The 12,363-nt window shown below is 43.0% G+C and overlaps 1 protein-coding gene across 1 annotated transcript in view; it reads right to left on the reverse strand.

The window, feature by feature from the left end:
- Positions 1 to 12,363, reverse strand: part of Hydin (HYDIN axonemal central pair apparatus protein) — a 337,184-nt gene that overhangs the window by 215,815 nt on the left and 109,006 nt on the right. The window lies entirely within an intron of this gene.

Consider the following 12,363-nt stretch of genomic DNA (forward strand, 5'->3'; position numbering starts at 1 on the left):
GCCCGCTTGCAGCACGGGTGGGTGGAAGACCGTGGCCAGAGTCCTGACCCCGGGTACCACTATGTTGAGCAAATGTCCAGTGGAGAAGCGGGAGAGAAAGAGAAGTGGAGTGGTCATGTGATGTGGAAGACAGGCAGAACTGGATTGCAATGCCGTGAGGAACAGGCTGACGTAAGCAGTCTACGTTACCTGAGACCATGTGATGCCTGCGCCTGAGCTGCAGTGTGTATACGGGGGTGGGGGTGGGGCACGTCTGGGTCCGTGACTCCACCGCAGCCAGGATCTGTGTTGATGTCCATGACCACGTGAATGCTCATGGTCTGGACTGCTGCCTAAAGCCATGGTGACGTCCAAGGGCTGTGCTGAGCTGGCCTCCATCCATTGCTGGCCCTTGGAGAATTGACCCTGGTGGTGGCATGGATGAGGGAGAGCCGGTCCTGCCCCCTCCCGGTCTTGGGGCGCAGTTTTTGGCAGAGGCCCAGGCTGACCAATTCAGCTACCACCCAGGCCCACATCCAGGGCTTTGAGTTGGTCCACCCCAACACCTACTCCATGTATGACCTGCTGGAGCACGCGAAGGGGCGGGTCCTACAGAAGCTAGGCACAGGATTTCCATGACTGGGGCAATAGCAGATATCACAAAGGCGTTTTGGTGAGGATCCAGTGATGATGGTGTGCCAGGAGCCAGAGTTCTTGAACCAGACCAACACTCATTGCAATGAACATTTGTAAGTAAAGCTTCTTAGACAAAAGGGTCTATTGTGTGACAGACACACCGCAGCTCACAGTTTCCAATACCACTATGACCAACGCATATACGATGGAGTGGAGGGCAAGATGCAGGAGTGAAGTGGGTTTATTATTATTGTTTCCCTTTTCTTTAGTGGAGGAGGTTACAAGGGTGGAGGGCTGACATGGAAAGACTGGAAAATGAATGGGATTGGAATGCATGATGTGAAATTCCCAAAGAATCAAAAAAATTTATGTCAAATAAAAAATAGTTAGAAGGCAGGATTTTGAATATTAAAACAAATAATAAATAGATGAGGTAATGGATGTACTCATACCTTGATCTGATCATAACATATTGCATTTATATATTAAAATATCATGTTGTAGCATGTATTTATTATATATACAATTACTATATAAATTAAAATAATTTAAAATTGAATCGAGTCTGAATATTATTCTGAAGTTTTTAATAAAGCCAGGTAGCTTGTCTGGTTCTGCAGAGGGTGACCAGGGATGGATACTAATCCTAAAGGGTGGAAGCCACCACAAGACGCTAAGGGACGCTGTTTGGATTGATCTGTGTTTAGAAAGACCTAGAGAACTAGCCGTCTAACTTTGTGGAGCTGACCTAGACTCCTATACTTTATGGAACTTTTTCTACTTCATTCCATAGATGTCATGGAATGAGCTCAACGTCAACATCATGTGTCTTAACACATCCATAGTGGACCCGAGTCAACACAGATCACTTAGCCAACGACTCTAGGTCTTCTCCCCTTTTAGAATATGGAAATATCTTCACTAGATATTAGAAGATCAACTGGAAATTACAGAGTATGGAAGTCTTTCCTAACTCCACCATCTCAAGATAATTACTGTCAACACTGTGGTGCCTATTGTCTATGCTTAATTATATTAAAACAGTTAATATAAGTTTCTGCCTGATTTTTCCACTTAAAATCTGAGTTATACTTTTCCATATAAAATATGAGCCCTGAGTAGGGCTGTATGATTGCTTCCCCACCTTGGCAGCTTGCATGGCGTTTTCTAGAATTCGGACTGCAGAAAGGAAGCTTTTCCAGCCAAATACAGCTCTAATCATCCAAATCCTGTGTCCTCAGTGTGCTGTGCCTTCAGCAATAGAGGTCCACCCTCTACTCCCAAGAGGCAACAAAGGGCTGCTACGAAGGTCTATATTGTTTTGGGAGTCAATGGGACTACCCTGACCAACTATTCAAAAGGAGGTTTCTTGTACCTGGTACTGGAGTCTGATTTTAGTTTAGGGCTCTTGCTGGGAACACTACCAGCCCAAAACACACATTCTCATTCTCTCTCTCTCTCTCTCTCTCTCTCTCTCTCTCTCTCTCACACACACACACACACACACACACACACACACACTGCATACAATTTCAGTTTTAGGTAAATATAAAAATTATGATCCCTTGAGGCCTTATCAAACTACCTTGGTTGCCTTGGTGTCATCTGTCCCTTGTCTCTCCTTCTCTGTCTGTATTGACTGACCTCCCTCCTCCCTTCAGTTGCAGCCCCCCCCCCACCTCTACCTGCCTGTAGCATACTTTCTTGGTTTCTATGGTTACTCCATGTTGTGCACGCTCATCCGAGGATTTGGAGCTAGGAACCACAGATGAGAGAGAACATGCAATGATTGACTTTTTGGGTCTGGGTTATCTCACTCAGTATGATCTTTTCTGGGTTCATCCAATTACCTTTAAATTTCATGTAAAATTTCACTTTTCTTTATAGCTGAATATTATTCCACTGAGTATATGTATGACATTTTCATTATCCATTCATCTGTTGAAAGTCATTTAGGTTGTTTCCATCTACTAGCTACTGTGAATAGACATTATGGGGCAAATATCTGTGAAGTATAGCTGGGTCATATGGTAGATTTATTTTTAATTGTTTGAGAATTCTCCAGACTGATTTCCAGAGCGGCCGCACCAATTTGAATTCCCAGCACCATGGAATGAATGAACGAGAGTTCCTTCACCTCCACAACCTCACCAGCATTTGTAATAGTTGCTTTGTCTGGTGGGGGAGATGAAGTCTCAAGGTCGTTTTAATTTGAATTCCCAATTGCTAAGGACGGGGAATATTTACCACAGTATTTCTTAGCCATTTTTATTTCTTCTTTTGAAAACTCTGTCTAGATCTCCAGCCCATCTTTAAATGGATCATTTGTTTCCTGGACTCTTTGTTTTCTGAGTTCTCTGTATATTCTTGAACACTAGTCCCCTGTCAGATGTGTGGAGTCTCTCCTACTCTGTGGGCTTCTTCGCTCAACCGCTTGTTTCCTTAGCCATACAGAAGATGCACACAACAACGAGGTCCTGGTTGTCAAGGCTGGCCTTAATTCCTGGGCAAATGGGCATATTTGCTCTGTACATGACTTTGAATACTCAAAACACCTTTGATGGCCTATTAGGTTTAGTTTTTAGTATCAAACAATTCAGAACTACCAAGCAACATTTTTTTTAGACTTTTTGTCTCATACTTCTTTGGGCAGTAATTTAATTAATTAGTTTATTTATTTTACATCTCAGCCAGAGTTTCCTCCCCCTCCTCTCCTCCCAGGCCTTCTTTCAATCTCCTCTCTGTTTCCTCCCCCAGTGAAGCAATGGTTCACTGCTTTATTACAACACATGTTTATTTTTTGATTTTTGTCTGTTTGTTTGTTTAAGGAAGGAAGCCTTGTGGTATGATTGAGCATCCTTTGGCTAGATACCCAAGAGCAGTATCCCCAAAGGATGCTCAACCATAACACAAGAACACTTGCTCAGTTATGCTCATAGCAGCTTTAATTTGGAATAGCCAGAACCTGGGAACAACCTAATGTCCCTCAGCTGCGGAATGGATAAAGGTCTTGCGGTAGACTGATATTCCCAGTTTTCTGAGAAATTGTCACACTGACTTCCAAGCTGGCTGTACAAGCTTACACTCCTGTCAGCAATGGAGGTGTGCTCCTTGCTCCACATCCTCTCCAGCATGAGCTGTTGCTTGTGTTTTTGATCTTAGCCATTCTAACATCTACAAGATGGAATCTCAGAGTTGTTTTGATTTCTATTTCCCTGATAGAAGAGGATGTTGAATATTTTCTTAAGTATTTCTCAGGTATTTTTTAATTGATTTTTATTGAGCTCTACATATTCAGGCATTCTTAAAACAGAATGCTTCTGTTGAGAATTCTGTTCAGAAAACTCTGTCCTATTTTTAATCGCATTATTTTGTTTGTTAATATCTAATTTCTTGAGTTCTTTATTTATTTTGGAGATCAGGCCTCTGTTGAATGTGGGGTTGGTGAAGATCTTTTCCCATTCTGTAGGCTACCATTTTGCCCTTTTAATGGTATCTTTGCCTTACAAAAATTTTTCAATTTCATGAGGTCCCATTTATTAATTGTCGATCTTAGTACTTGTGTTATTGGTGTTCTATTCAGGAAATTGTCTCCTGTGCCAATGCATTCAAGATTATTTTCCACTTTCTCTTCTGTCAGGTTCAGTGTATCTGGATTTATGTTTAGGTCTGTGATCCACCTGGATGTGAGTTTTATGCAGGGTGATAGACATGGACCAATTTGCATTGTTCTACATACCAACATCCAGTTAGATAAGCACCATTTGTTGAAGATGCTTTCTTTTTTCCATTGTATAATTTTTGGTTTCTTTGTCTAAAATCAGGTGTCTGTGGGTGTGTGGATTTATGTCTGGGTCTTTGATTCGATTCCATCGATCCACCTGTTTGCTTTTATGCTAATACCATGTGGTATTTATTGCTATAGCTCTGTAGTAGAGCTTGAAATCAGAGATGGTGATACTTCTGGAAGTTCTTTTATTGTACAGGGTTGTTTTAGCTATCCTGGTTTATTTTGGGAGGGGAGTATTTTTTTAAAAATTAAATTAATCTATTTATTTTACATCCCGACCACAGATTCCTTTGCATGCCCTCCCCCACCCCCCAATCCACTAACAGTACTGGGGACAGAATGAGCGCAGAAATCAGCACCCCTGCATTTCTAGGGGTCTGTCTAAATCTTAGGGTCATGTTACAGCAAAAAGCAGCAAGAAGGACAAACACAGGGGAGCAGTAAATTGTAAGAACAAACTCTTTCCTAGAGGAGCAAGATCTTAAAGCATTTAAAAAATAACTGTAGTTTCTTGTAGATGGTTAGAGTAAACTGGCCTTACTCATTACAGACAAAGGGATGCTCCACAGGGTACATTTAATGAGCCTGAAATCACTAAAGGCAACAGACCTCACTGCATTAATTACCAGAAAATACAAAGCACAGGCCTTCAAAAGCTTGCTATCGGTTATGTCTGTCATGCCCCCCCCCCCCCCCCCCGCCTCCAGATTCACTCACTAAAACGCTAATCTCCAAGGGATTAAGAAGTGGAACTCTGTGGAGAGGAATAGCCGACAAACAGAGAACCTTTCAGAAAGAATGAAATCCACGTCCTTACAAAAGAGCCCAGAGGGACTCCCATAGGGTAAGGACTCCCCCAAAATGGCTGTGAGAAAAGAGCCCTTAGTGGCTGCCTTGATCTCACATGCTCAGCCTCCAAACTCAGGAGGCATAAAGTTTCTCTCGTTGATAACCTACCCGGTATTTTCTCAGGTCCCTGGACTGACCAAAGTAGCAAGCCGTGCCTTCAGCTCCTACATCCCCTGCACTGCCTCGTGTAAAAGAAACGCAGCAGGGCTGCTGCAGTTGACCTGTTCTGTTCTGTGGAGATGCATGGGCCTCCTACTTTCCTTAGGGAAAACCTACGGCGTCTGTTGGCTCATCTTCCCATATTGCTCCCTGAGGAAAATCTGAGTCTTTTATGTATCTTGTTATTGCCCTCTGTCTACGTAGGGCAAGCTCTAGCCACAGGCCAGTTTGGTGGTATTTTCAGAATCTTCAGCATATTGTGTTATCATTTACATTACAGCTCATGGGCACAGAGTATAAAGATGGCCGTTTTGCAGTTAGACGGCTGGAAGCCAGGCAGGCACAGCAGCTCTCTCGCCTCATTCTTTCCCTAAGTTATTTTAGGTAATCTAGATTCTCTCCATTTCCATGGGAAACTGAGATATCTATTTTTACTATTTTTAGGTGTGAGTGTGTGTGTGTGTGAAGAGAGGGGGCAGAGAGGGAGAGAGAGCATGCATAGGTGCCAGCAGATGCCTAGACGATAAATCCTCCTGGAGATGGAGTTACAAGCGTTGGGAGCCACCTTGCATGGTGCTGGGAACTGAACTTCGGTTCTCCGCAAGAGCACCAGCGCCCTTAACCACAGAGCATCTCTCCAGGCCCTCCACAGGAATTTCAGAACCAATGTGGATATTCCTATTTTAAAAAGCAGTTGAGATTTTTATTTTGCTTGCAGCAAATCTATAGACAAATGGGAGAGCGGGAGGGAGTGACAGTTGGAACAACGCTAAATTCACTAACTGCAGGCAGTGTGGTTTTCCACGTGTACAGGTCTGTAATTGCATCAATGCTTCATTCATTTCACCGCACAGGTCTTGCATGTTGTCCAGTTTACCCCTGAGTAATTTATATTCCTAATACTATTTAAGCAATATTGAAATTTCAGCTTCCCACTGTTCACTGTTAGAATATAGAAATACAATCCATTTTTTTTTTTCTGGAAATGAATCTTTTACCCTGCAACTTTGTTGTAATTGCTTTCTGGTCCTCATTTTAAATATGCAGTCTCTGGGGCTGGGGAGATGGCTCAGAGGTTAAGGGCACTGCCTGTGCCTCCAGAGGACCTGGGTTCAATTCCCAGCACCCACATGCAGCTTACACCTGTCTGTAACCCCAATTCCAGGGGATCTGATACCTTCACACCAATTCACATAAAATAAAGTTAAAAAAAAATAAATAAATACGCAGTCTCCAGCACCGCTTTCTCAGAATTCTGCTTCAATAAAACACAGATGAAGCCCAAGAATCTACATTTGTAATGAGTGACCAGAGCTGGGTCAGGTGCAGACTCTCTAAGGACACTCATTTGAAAAACGTGAAGATTGCTAACTATGTGACCTGCCAACAAGGCAGGGTTACTAACTCAGATCGTTCTTTCGCCTCATAAGTAAAGAGTAAATACCTCTGATTAAAAACATGATAAACATACATTATGGTCTTTGTCTAATTTCGGGATAAAGGAAGGACAATACCAGATATCAGAAACGAAGAGTACCCAAGCCTAGTAAACTAAGTCAAAGAAGGTCTAGTCATTTGCAGGGTAGGCACAGATGTTATGGTCTGGTGGCTCCTGCTTCACCCTCACACCAAGAAGATATAAGGACTTGTTTTTATCTGGGAACAGAGAATTGAATCAAGATCTTTGCGTTAACCCAGAACTCTGGAAAATCTTACTCTAACAACACAACAATAACAACAACAACATAAAAAAGCCTAGGAAAATTCCACCTCCTGGCCTAGGATGGGCTGATGAGGCCTGTCATCTAGCCAGCAGACCCACGAGGGGAAGACACTCCTGGGAAAAATCCAAGCCCCATGTACAGGTTAGCAAACCAAACTTACACCCACCAGACAGGTTCCAGGAGCAGAGGCTGACTATGGAAGAGGGGCAGAAGACCCACCAAAATCCCTACCCAAGGGAGTGTTCAAAATCCAGTGTCCATGCTCAACGACTTTACAGTACAAACATTTCCTTCATGTCTGAAGGAACGGTTCCGTTGCTGAGGAAAACCGGGGGCTACCACAAGCAGCCCAAGAGGGACATAATAGAAAATTCTTAAAGAAACGCTAACATAGCATTCTCAAAAAATTTGAAGAGGCATAATAAGAAACGGAAGGTACAATGAAAGAACAAAATACATAAATATAGAATTACATGACTTCTAAAAACGAATTCAATGAAAATTTAAAATTGAGTAGCTGAGTATGCTAAGAATAGACATAGCTAAAGGGGTAATTAGTCAAGTAGAAGAAGGAACGTAGAACAAAATCCTCAGATTAGTGGCTGCAAGCAGGCTCAGTGTGTGAAAACAATGGCTGCCTAGACTGATGATCTGAGTTTGAGCCCCGGGACCAATGTGGTAAAAGGAGAAAACTGGCTCTAAGTAGTCCTCTGACCTCCACACGTGTGCCGTGCCAAATGCACGCATACACAAGTAGATAGATGCAATAAAAATCCAATAGAAAACACAATAGATCAGAGACAAAGAGATCGAAGAAGAGATAAGTTCTACAATCATCTTGAGAGCTGAAAAGATGAGAAGGCAACTTTGAAGAGGTAGATGATGGGAATTTTCCAGAACTGACAAAACTAGAGAGATGACAGCAGGGAGGAGCGTGTGCTGCTCTCGCAGAGAACCGGAGTTTGGTGCCTAACACCTGTGGCTCCAGCGTCAGGGGAACCTGATGTCCTCTGCTGGACATGGACACACACACACACACACACACACACACACACAGAGAGAGAGAGAGAGAGAGAGAGAGAGAGACAGAGACAGAGACAGAGACAGATTTCTTTCTTTAAAAAGTGTGAAAAGTAATCAGAACTTGCTTCTATAAACATAGTTACCTTTTGGGGCTTGAATGTGAGATGTCCCCAATGGACTCACCACTCCTCTGGTGGAGGTTTATTGCTTTTTTGTTGTTGCTGTTGTTATTGTTGTTTTGTTTTTGTTCTTTGTGTGTGTGTGTGCGATTTTAGAACCTTTAGGAAGTTCCTGGCTGGAAAAAGTAATTCTTGGGGAACAAGCTTTGTGGGTTACAGGCCGCAGTTCCAGCCCAAGTCTTTTGCCTCCTGGTCTGTGGAGACGTGAGGAGTTTCAGTAACATGCTCTCACTGACGTGGGCTCTGCTATATATTCTGGGCTATGAGGGACTGCATCCTCTCAAGCCAAAAGTTCCAAAAAGCCCTTCCTCCCTCATGTTGCTTCGGTCAGGTATTTTGCATAGAGGTGAGAAAACCAAGTACTACAGTAGCTTAGAGCAAAGGCAACCAAAAGGAAAGCCAGCCAGGGAAGAGCTTTTTTATCTACTTAGCAAATGTTTCTTAGTGACATAATGCCAGGGGGTCTTGCCAACTGGTTGACGATAACAGCCAGCAATCATCAACAGCCCTCCAAAGGACACAGAATTACACGGAACTTACAGGGATGATAATATGGAATTACTATGTAAACAGTGCCCTTCCTTGGCAACTGAAACGGTTTGGAAATGACTAACAAAATAAAGAAGACTGTCACACAGATGGAAAAATTACATTCGGTTTACCCAGGAGAAGAATGCTGGGGAGGAATTTGGAAGCACAGGAACAATAGATGGATACAACTCGTGGTGCATTGTTTGGGAACCTCCTGGAGAGCAGCCAGCCCCCTGGAATGATGCCAAGAACAGTGTCCCCAGGGAGCTGGAGGAGGTCCCACCACCTGTGGCATGGGGGGGGGTCACATACTGGCATATTTCCAATCTGCATCTGAACACGGCTGCCCTATCAAACATTTCCTGCAGATCCTCTAAGAAGCCAGGTGTCCTGGATGCTGGGCTATGGCATAGAAGGAGATTTATGCCAATTCCAAACTCCTCATCCATTCTGTACTCCTGGTAGGGCCATCATGAGCATCCCTCCTCTATGTGCAAGGAAAACACCCAGTCAAAGCCGAATGCAGTTACCCATTTGCTTATATTTTTGTTTCAATTATTTGCTTGTTTACTGAATATTATGGAACAAATTTATGTTCTTGGTGCTTGCAACATAGGCTCTATACAGCATGAATCCCACACAGAAATTTCAAGAAAAAGGAAACCAAGACCATTTTGCTTAGGGATGAATACACAGATGGTAACATTACACAGGAAAGCAAGAAAATGATCCCCATAACATTTAAGAGGACAGGCGCATTCACAGGTAGGCTAGCAGAGTCTTGGGCTGGCAGCCCATTCTGCTGCACATTCTTAGGATGGCTGGGGAGCGTGACTTCACAGATATGGAGAAGGGTGGGATCTGGGCAGCTGACTGGCTACCTTTCAGTGGTTGTGGACTCATCTCTCGTCCTCCCAGTTTAAATAATCAGAACATCTGTAGTATCCAGGGTAACCCACGCATGGCACAGTAGAGGCTGGTGTATAAAGGAGCGACCACTTGATATAGGTCTCCTTTGGGACACATCGTCTTCAAGTGACATCTATGTAAATAGTAGACTTCATTATGATTATCAATAATGAGCTTATTTTTTAAAAAAACTGGAAAGGTTCATAAAAGGCAGAGGGGGAAAGGTAGCAGAATAGTGTTGGGCAGGTTAGGTTTACCAATATCTTTATATACCAAGAGACGTCATCAGCTACAGGGAACAAAACCATTAGGGCTTCATGTAATTTAAAGCTGTAAATAAAACCCACAAGATAAATATGATAAGAATGACTGGCTTGTCAAGGGTGAGATGGGGGCTTAGTGTTGCCTGCAAAGGGGCACAAAGGAACTTTGTGGGGGGATAGGGTTTTCTATAACTCAACTTGGGTGGTGGCGATACCACTACTTGGGATTTTCAAAATGCACAGAGACAGGATGGCTTTTACTGTGTGCAAATGATAACTCAAAGAACATAGGGAAGGAAAGAGAAGAAAAAAGTAAACTAAATACTTGTCTTTCTTATTAGGGACCAAAGAGAATTGTGTGAAGTTAGGACAAACAGTAATGTAAGTGTTAGCAAGGCGCCCCCTCCCACTATAACACCAAGCATCTTTTTGACAGTACTACAGGGGGAAAAGGCTACTTTTTGACTTTATCACTTGCTGTCTGCTTACTTTTCCTATTAACATTAAAAAAAAAACTTTGGAGATTTAAAAATACGGAAACTGCATGTGGTGACTCAAATCTGTGATCCTAGCACAGGGAGGCTGAAGTATGGTCTCTGAAGTTTGAGGCCTGCCTGGACTACACAGTGAGTTTCAGGTTTGCTTAGGCTACAAAGTGAGATACTGTCTTGACAAATAATCAATGAATCAATAGATTAATAATTAAATGCAGAAGAATCTCCCTAGAAGGACAAAGAACTTCCTTGTCTCTTCCCCCGGATGCTCTTTGCAGCCATGCCTTCAGTGTAGAGCACACGTGACTGCTCTCTTGAGTCTTGAACAGTTCTTCCTTCCTTTACAGACTTTCATGGCCTTGAAGTCTGTGAAGATCCAGGCAATCTGTGCTTCCGCTGGTTTGCTGGAAGCATCCTCTGGATCAGACTTGCTGAGGTAGTCTGGTCCTGATATCACCGCCAGGATGGTTTGCCCTCCCTGCATCCTAGTGGGAGGTCCTTGCAGGCCACCTGTTCTATAGCTGGGGTGCCATGTTCTGCGCTCTTCACTGTAAAGCTGAGTTTTCTCCACTTCATAACTGGTAAGTATTTTGATGGAAGATATTTTGAGGCCACATAGGATCCTGTCCCACCGGCAATTCCTCCATTACTTTTGACCCGAGTTGTTTACAGCGGTGACAATTACCGTGTGACACATTTTAATTCAGTGGATTTGATGCCTGTTTGGATGTGATGTAGACATAATCTGTACGCAGCATTATTTGATTCCTAACTTGTTTGAAGGTCGTCAGTGGGAGTCCTTTGACAGCTTCTGGGTCATGCTGACATGTTTTTCTTTGGTCACTTCCCCCACTCAGACTTGGAGGAAGTTCGTTCTTTCCTGCCTCTTCCCGGAAGTAGTCAGCTCCTTTCAGCAGTATTTTGTAGCCAGGCTTGGGGATGACTCATGAACTCAACGCTGTGTGGGTCTCAGTTTCCAGGACATCTTGGTAACAGCCAAGAAATGTGTGGAGGTGCAAATGCACACTCAAATTCACATATATATGTACTTATTTCTTCATCCACCACCCCTCCTCTTCTTTTTGGTTTTTTGAGACACGGTTTCTCCGTGTAACAGCTCTGACTGTCCTGGAACTCACTCTGTAGACCAGGCTGGACTCCAACTCACAGAAATGTTAAATATTAGTAGCTGGGCATTATAAAAGGAACAAACAACCATGCAAGAAAATGTCATAAGTAATATGACTTAATGTTATAAGTCTTGGTGCGCTAAGCATTGAGAAGAAATAGACAAAAGGGTTTTTCTATTTCCCCCATTGACAATGTAATTGTAAAACACTTTAAAGAGACGCTTGAGCTCGTCATGTGCAATGGTTCCCAATGTAATCTCACTCGCAGGAGCCTGAAGTACCAGGATCACTGCAAGTTAGAGGCCAGTTTAGATTGCATAGTAAGTTTTAGGCCAGCCTGGCCTACAGAATGAAACCCTGTCTCAAAAAACAAAAATGGAGCAAAACCGAAACTTTCATCTGTTCTAGAAAATGTGAGAAGCTCATAGTTTGACTCAAATATCCTTCTATTGATCTCAGGTAGCACCAAATGGCCTTAGTCTACAATCTTCACATTCTTGTACACACACACACACACACACGCCCACACATACACACATGGACCCACATACACATACATTTGCACACACACGTGAATATACATACACATGTATAAACACATACTTGCATACACATACACACATGTGTATGCACATATACACACATATGCATATGTTCTGAGCACTTGGTAACTTGGTTACCACACAAAGCAAGTTCA

This window comes from Myodes glareolus, chromosome 22 (genome assembly GCF_982192425.1).
Source record: "Myodes glareolus chromosome 22, mMyoGla1.1, whole genome shotgun sequence".
Taxonomy (NCBI): domain Eukaryota; kingdom Metazoa; phylum Chordata; class Mammalia; order Rodentia; family Cricetidae; genus Myodes; species Myodes glareolus.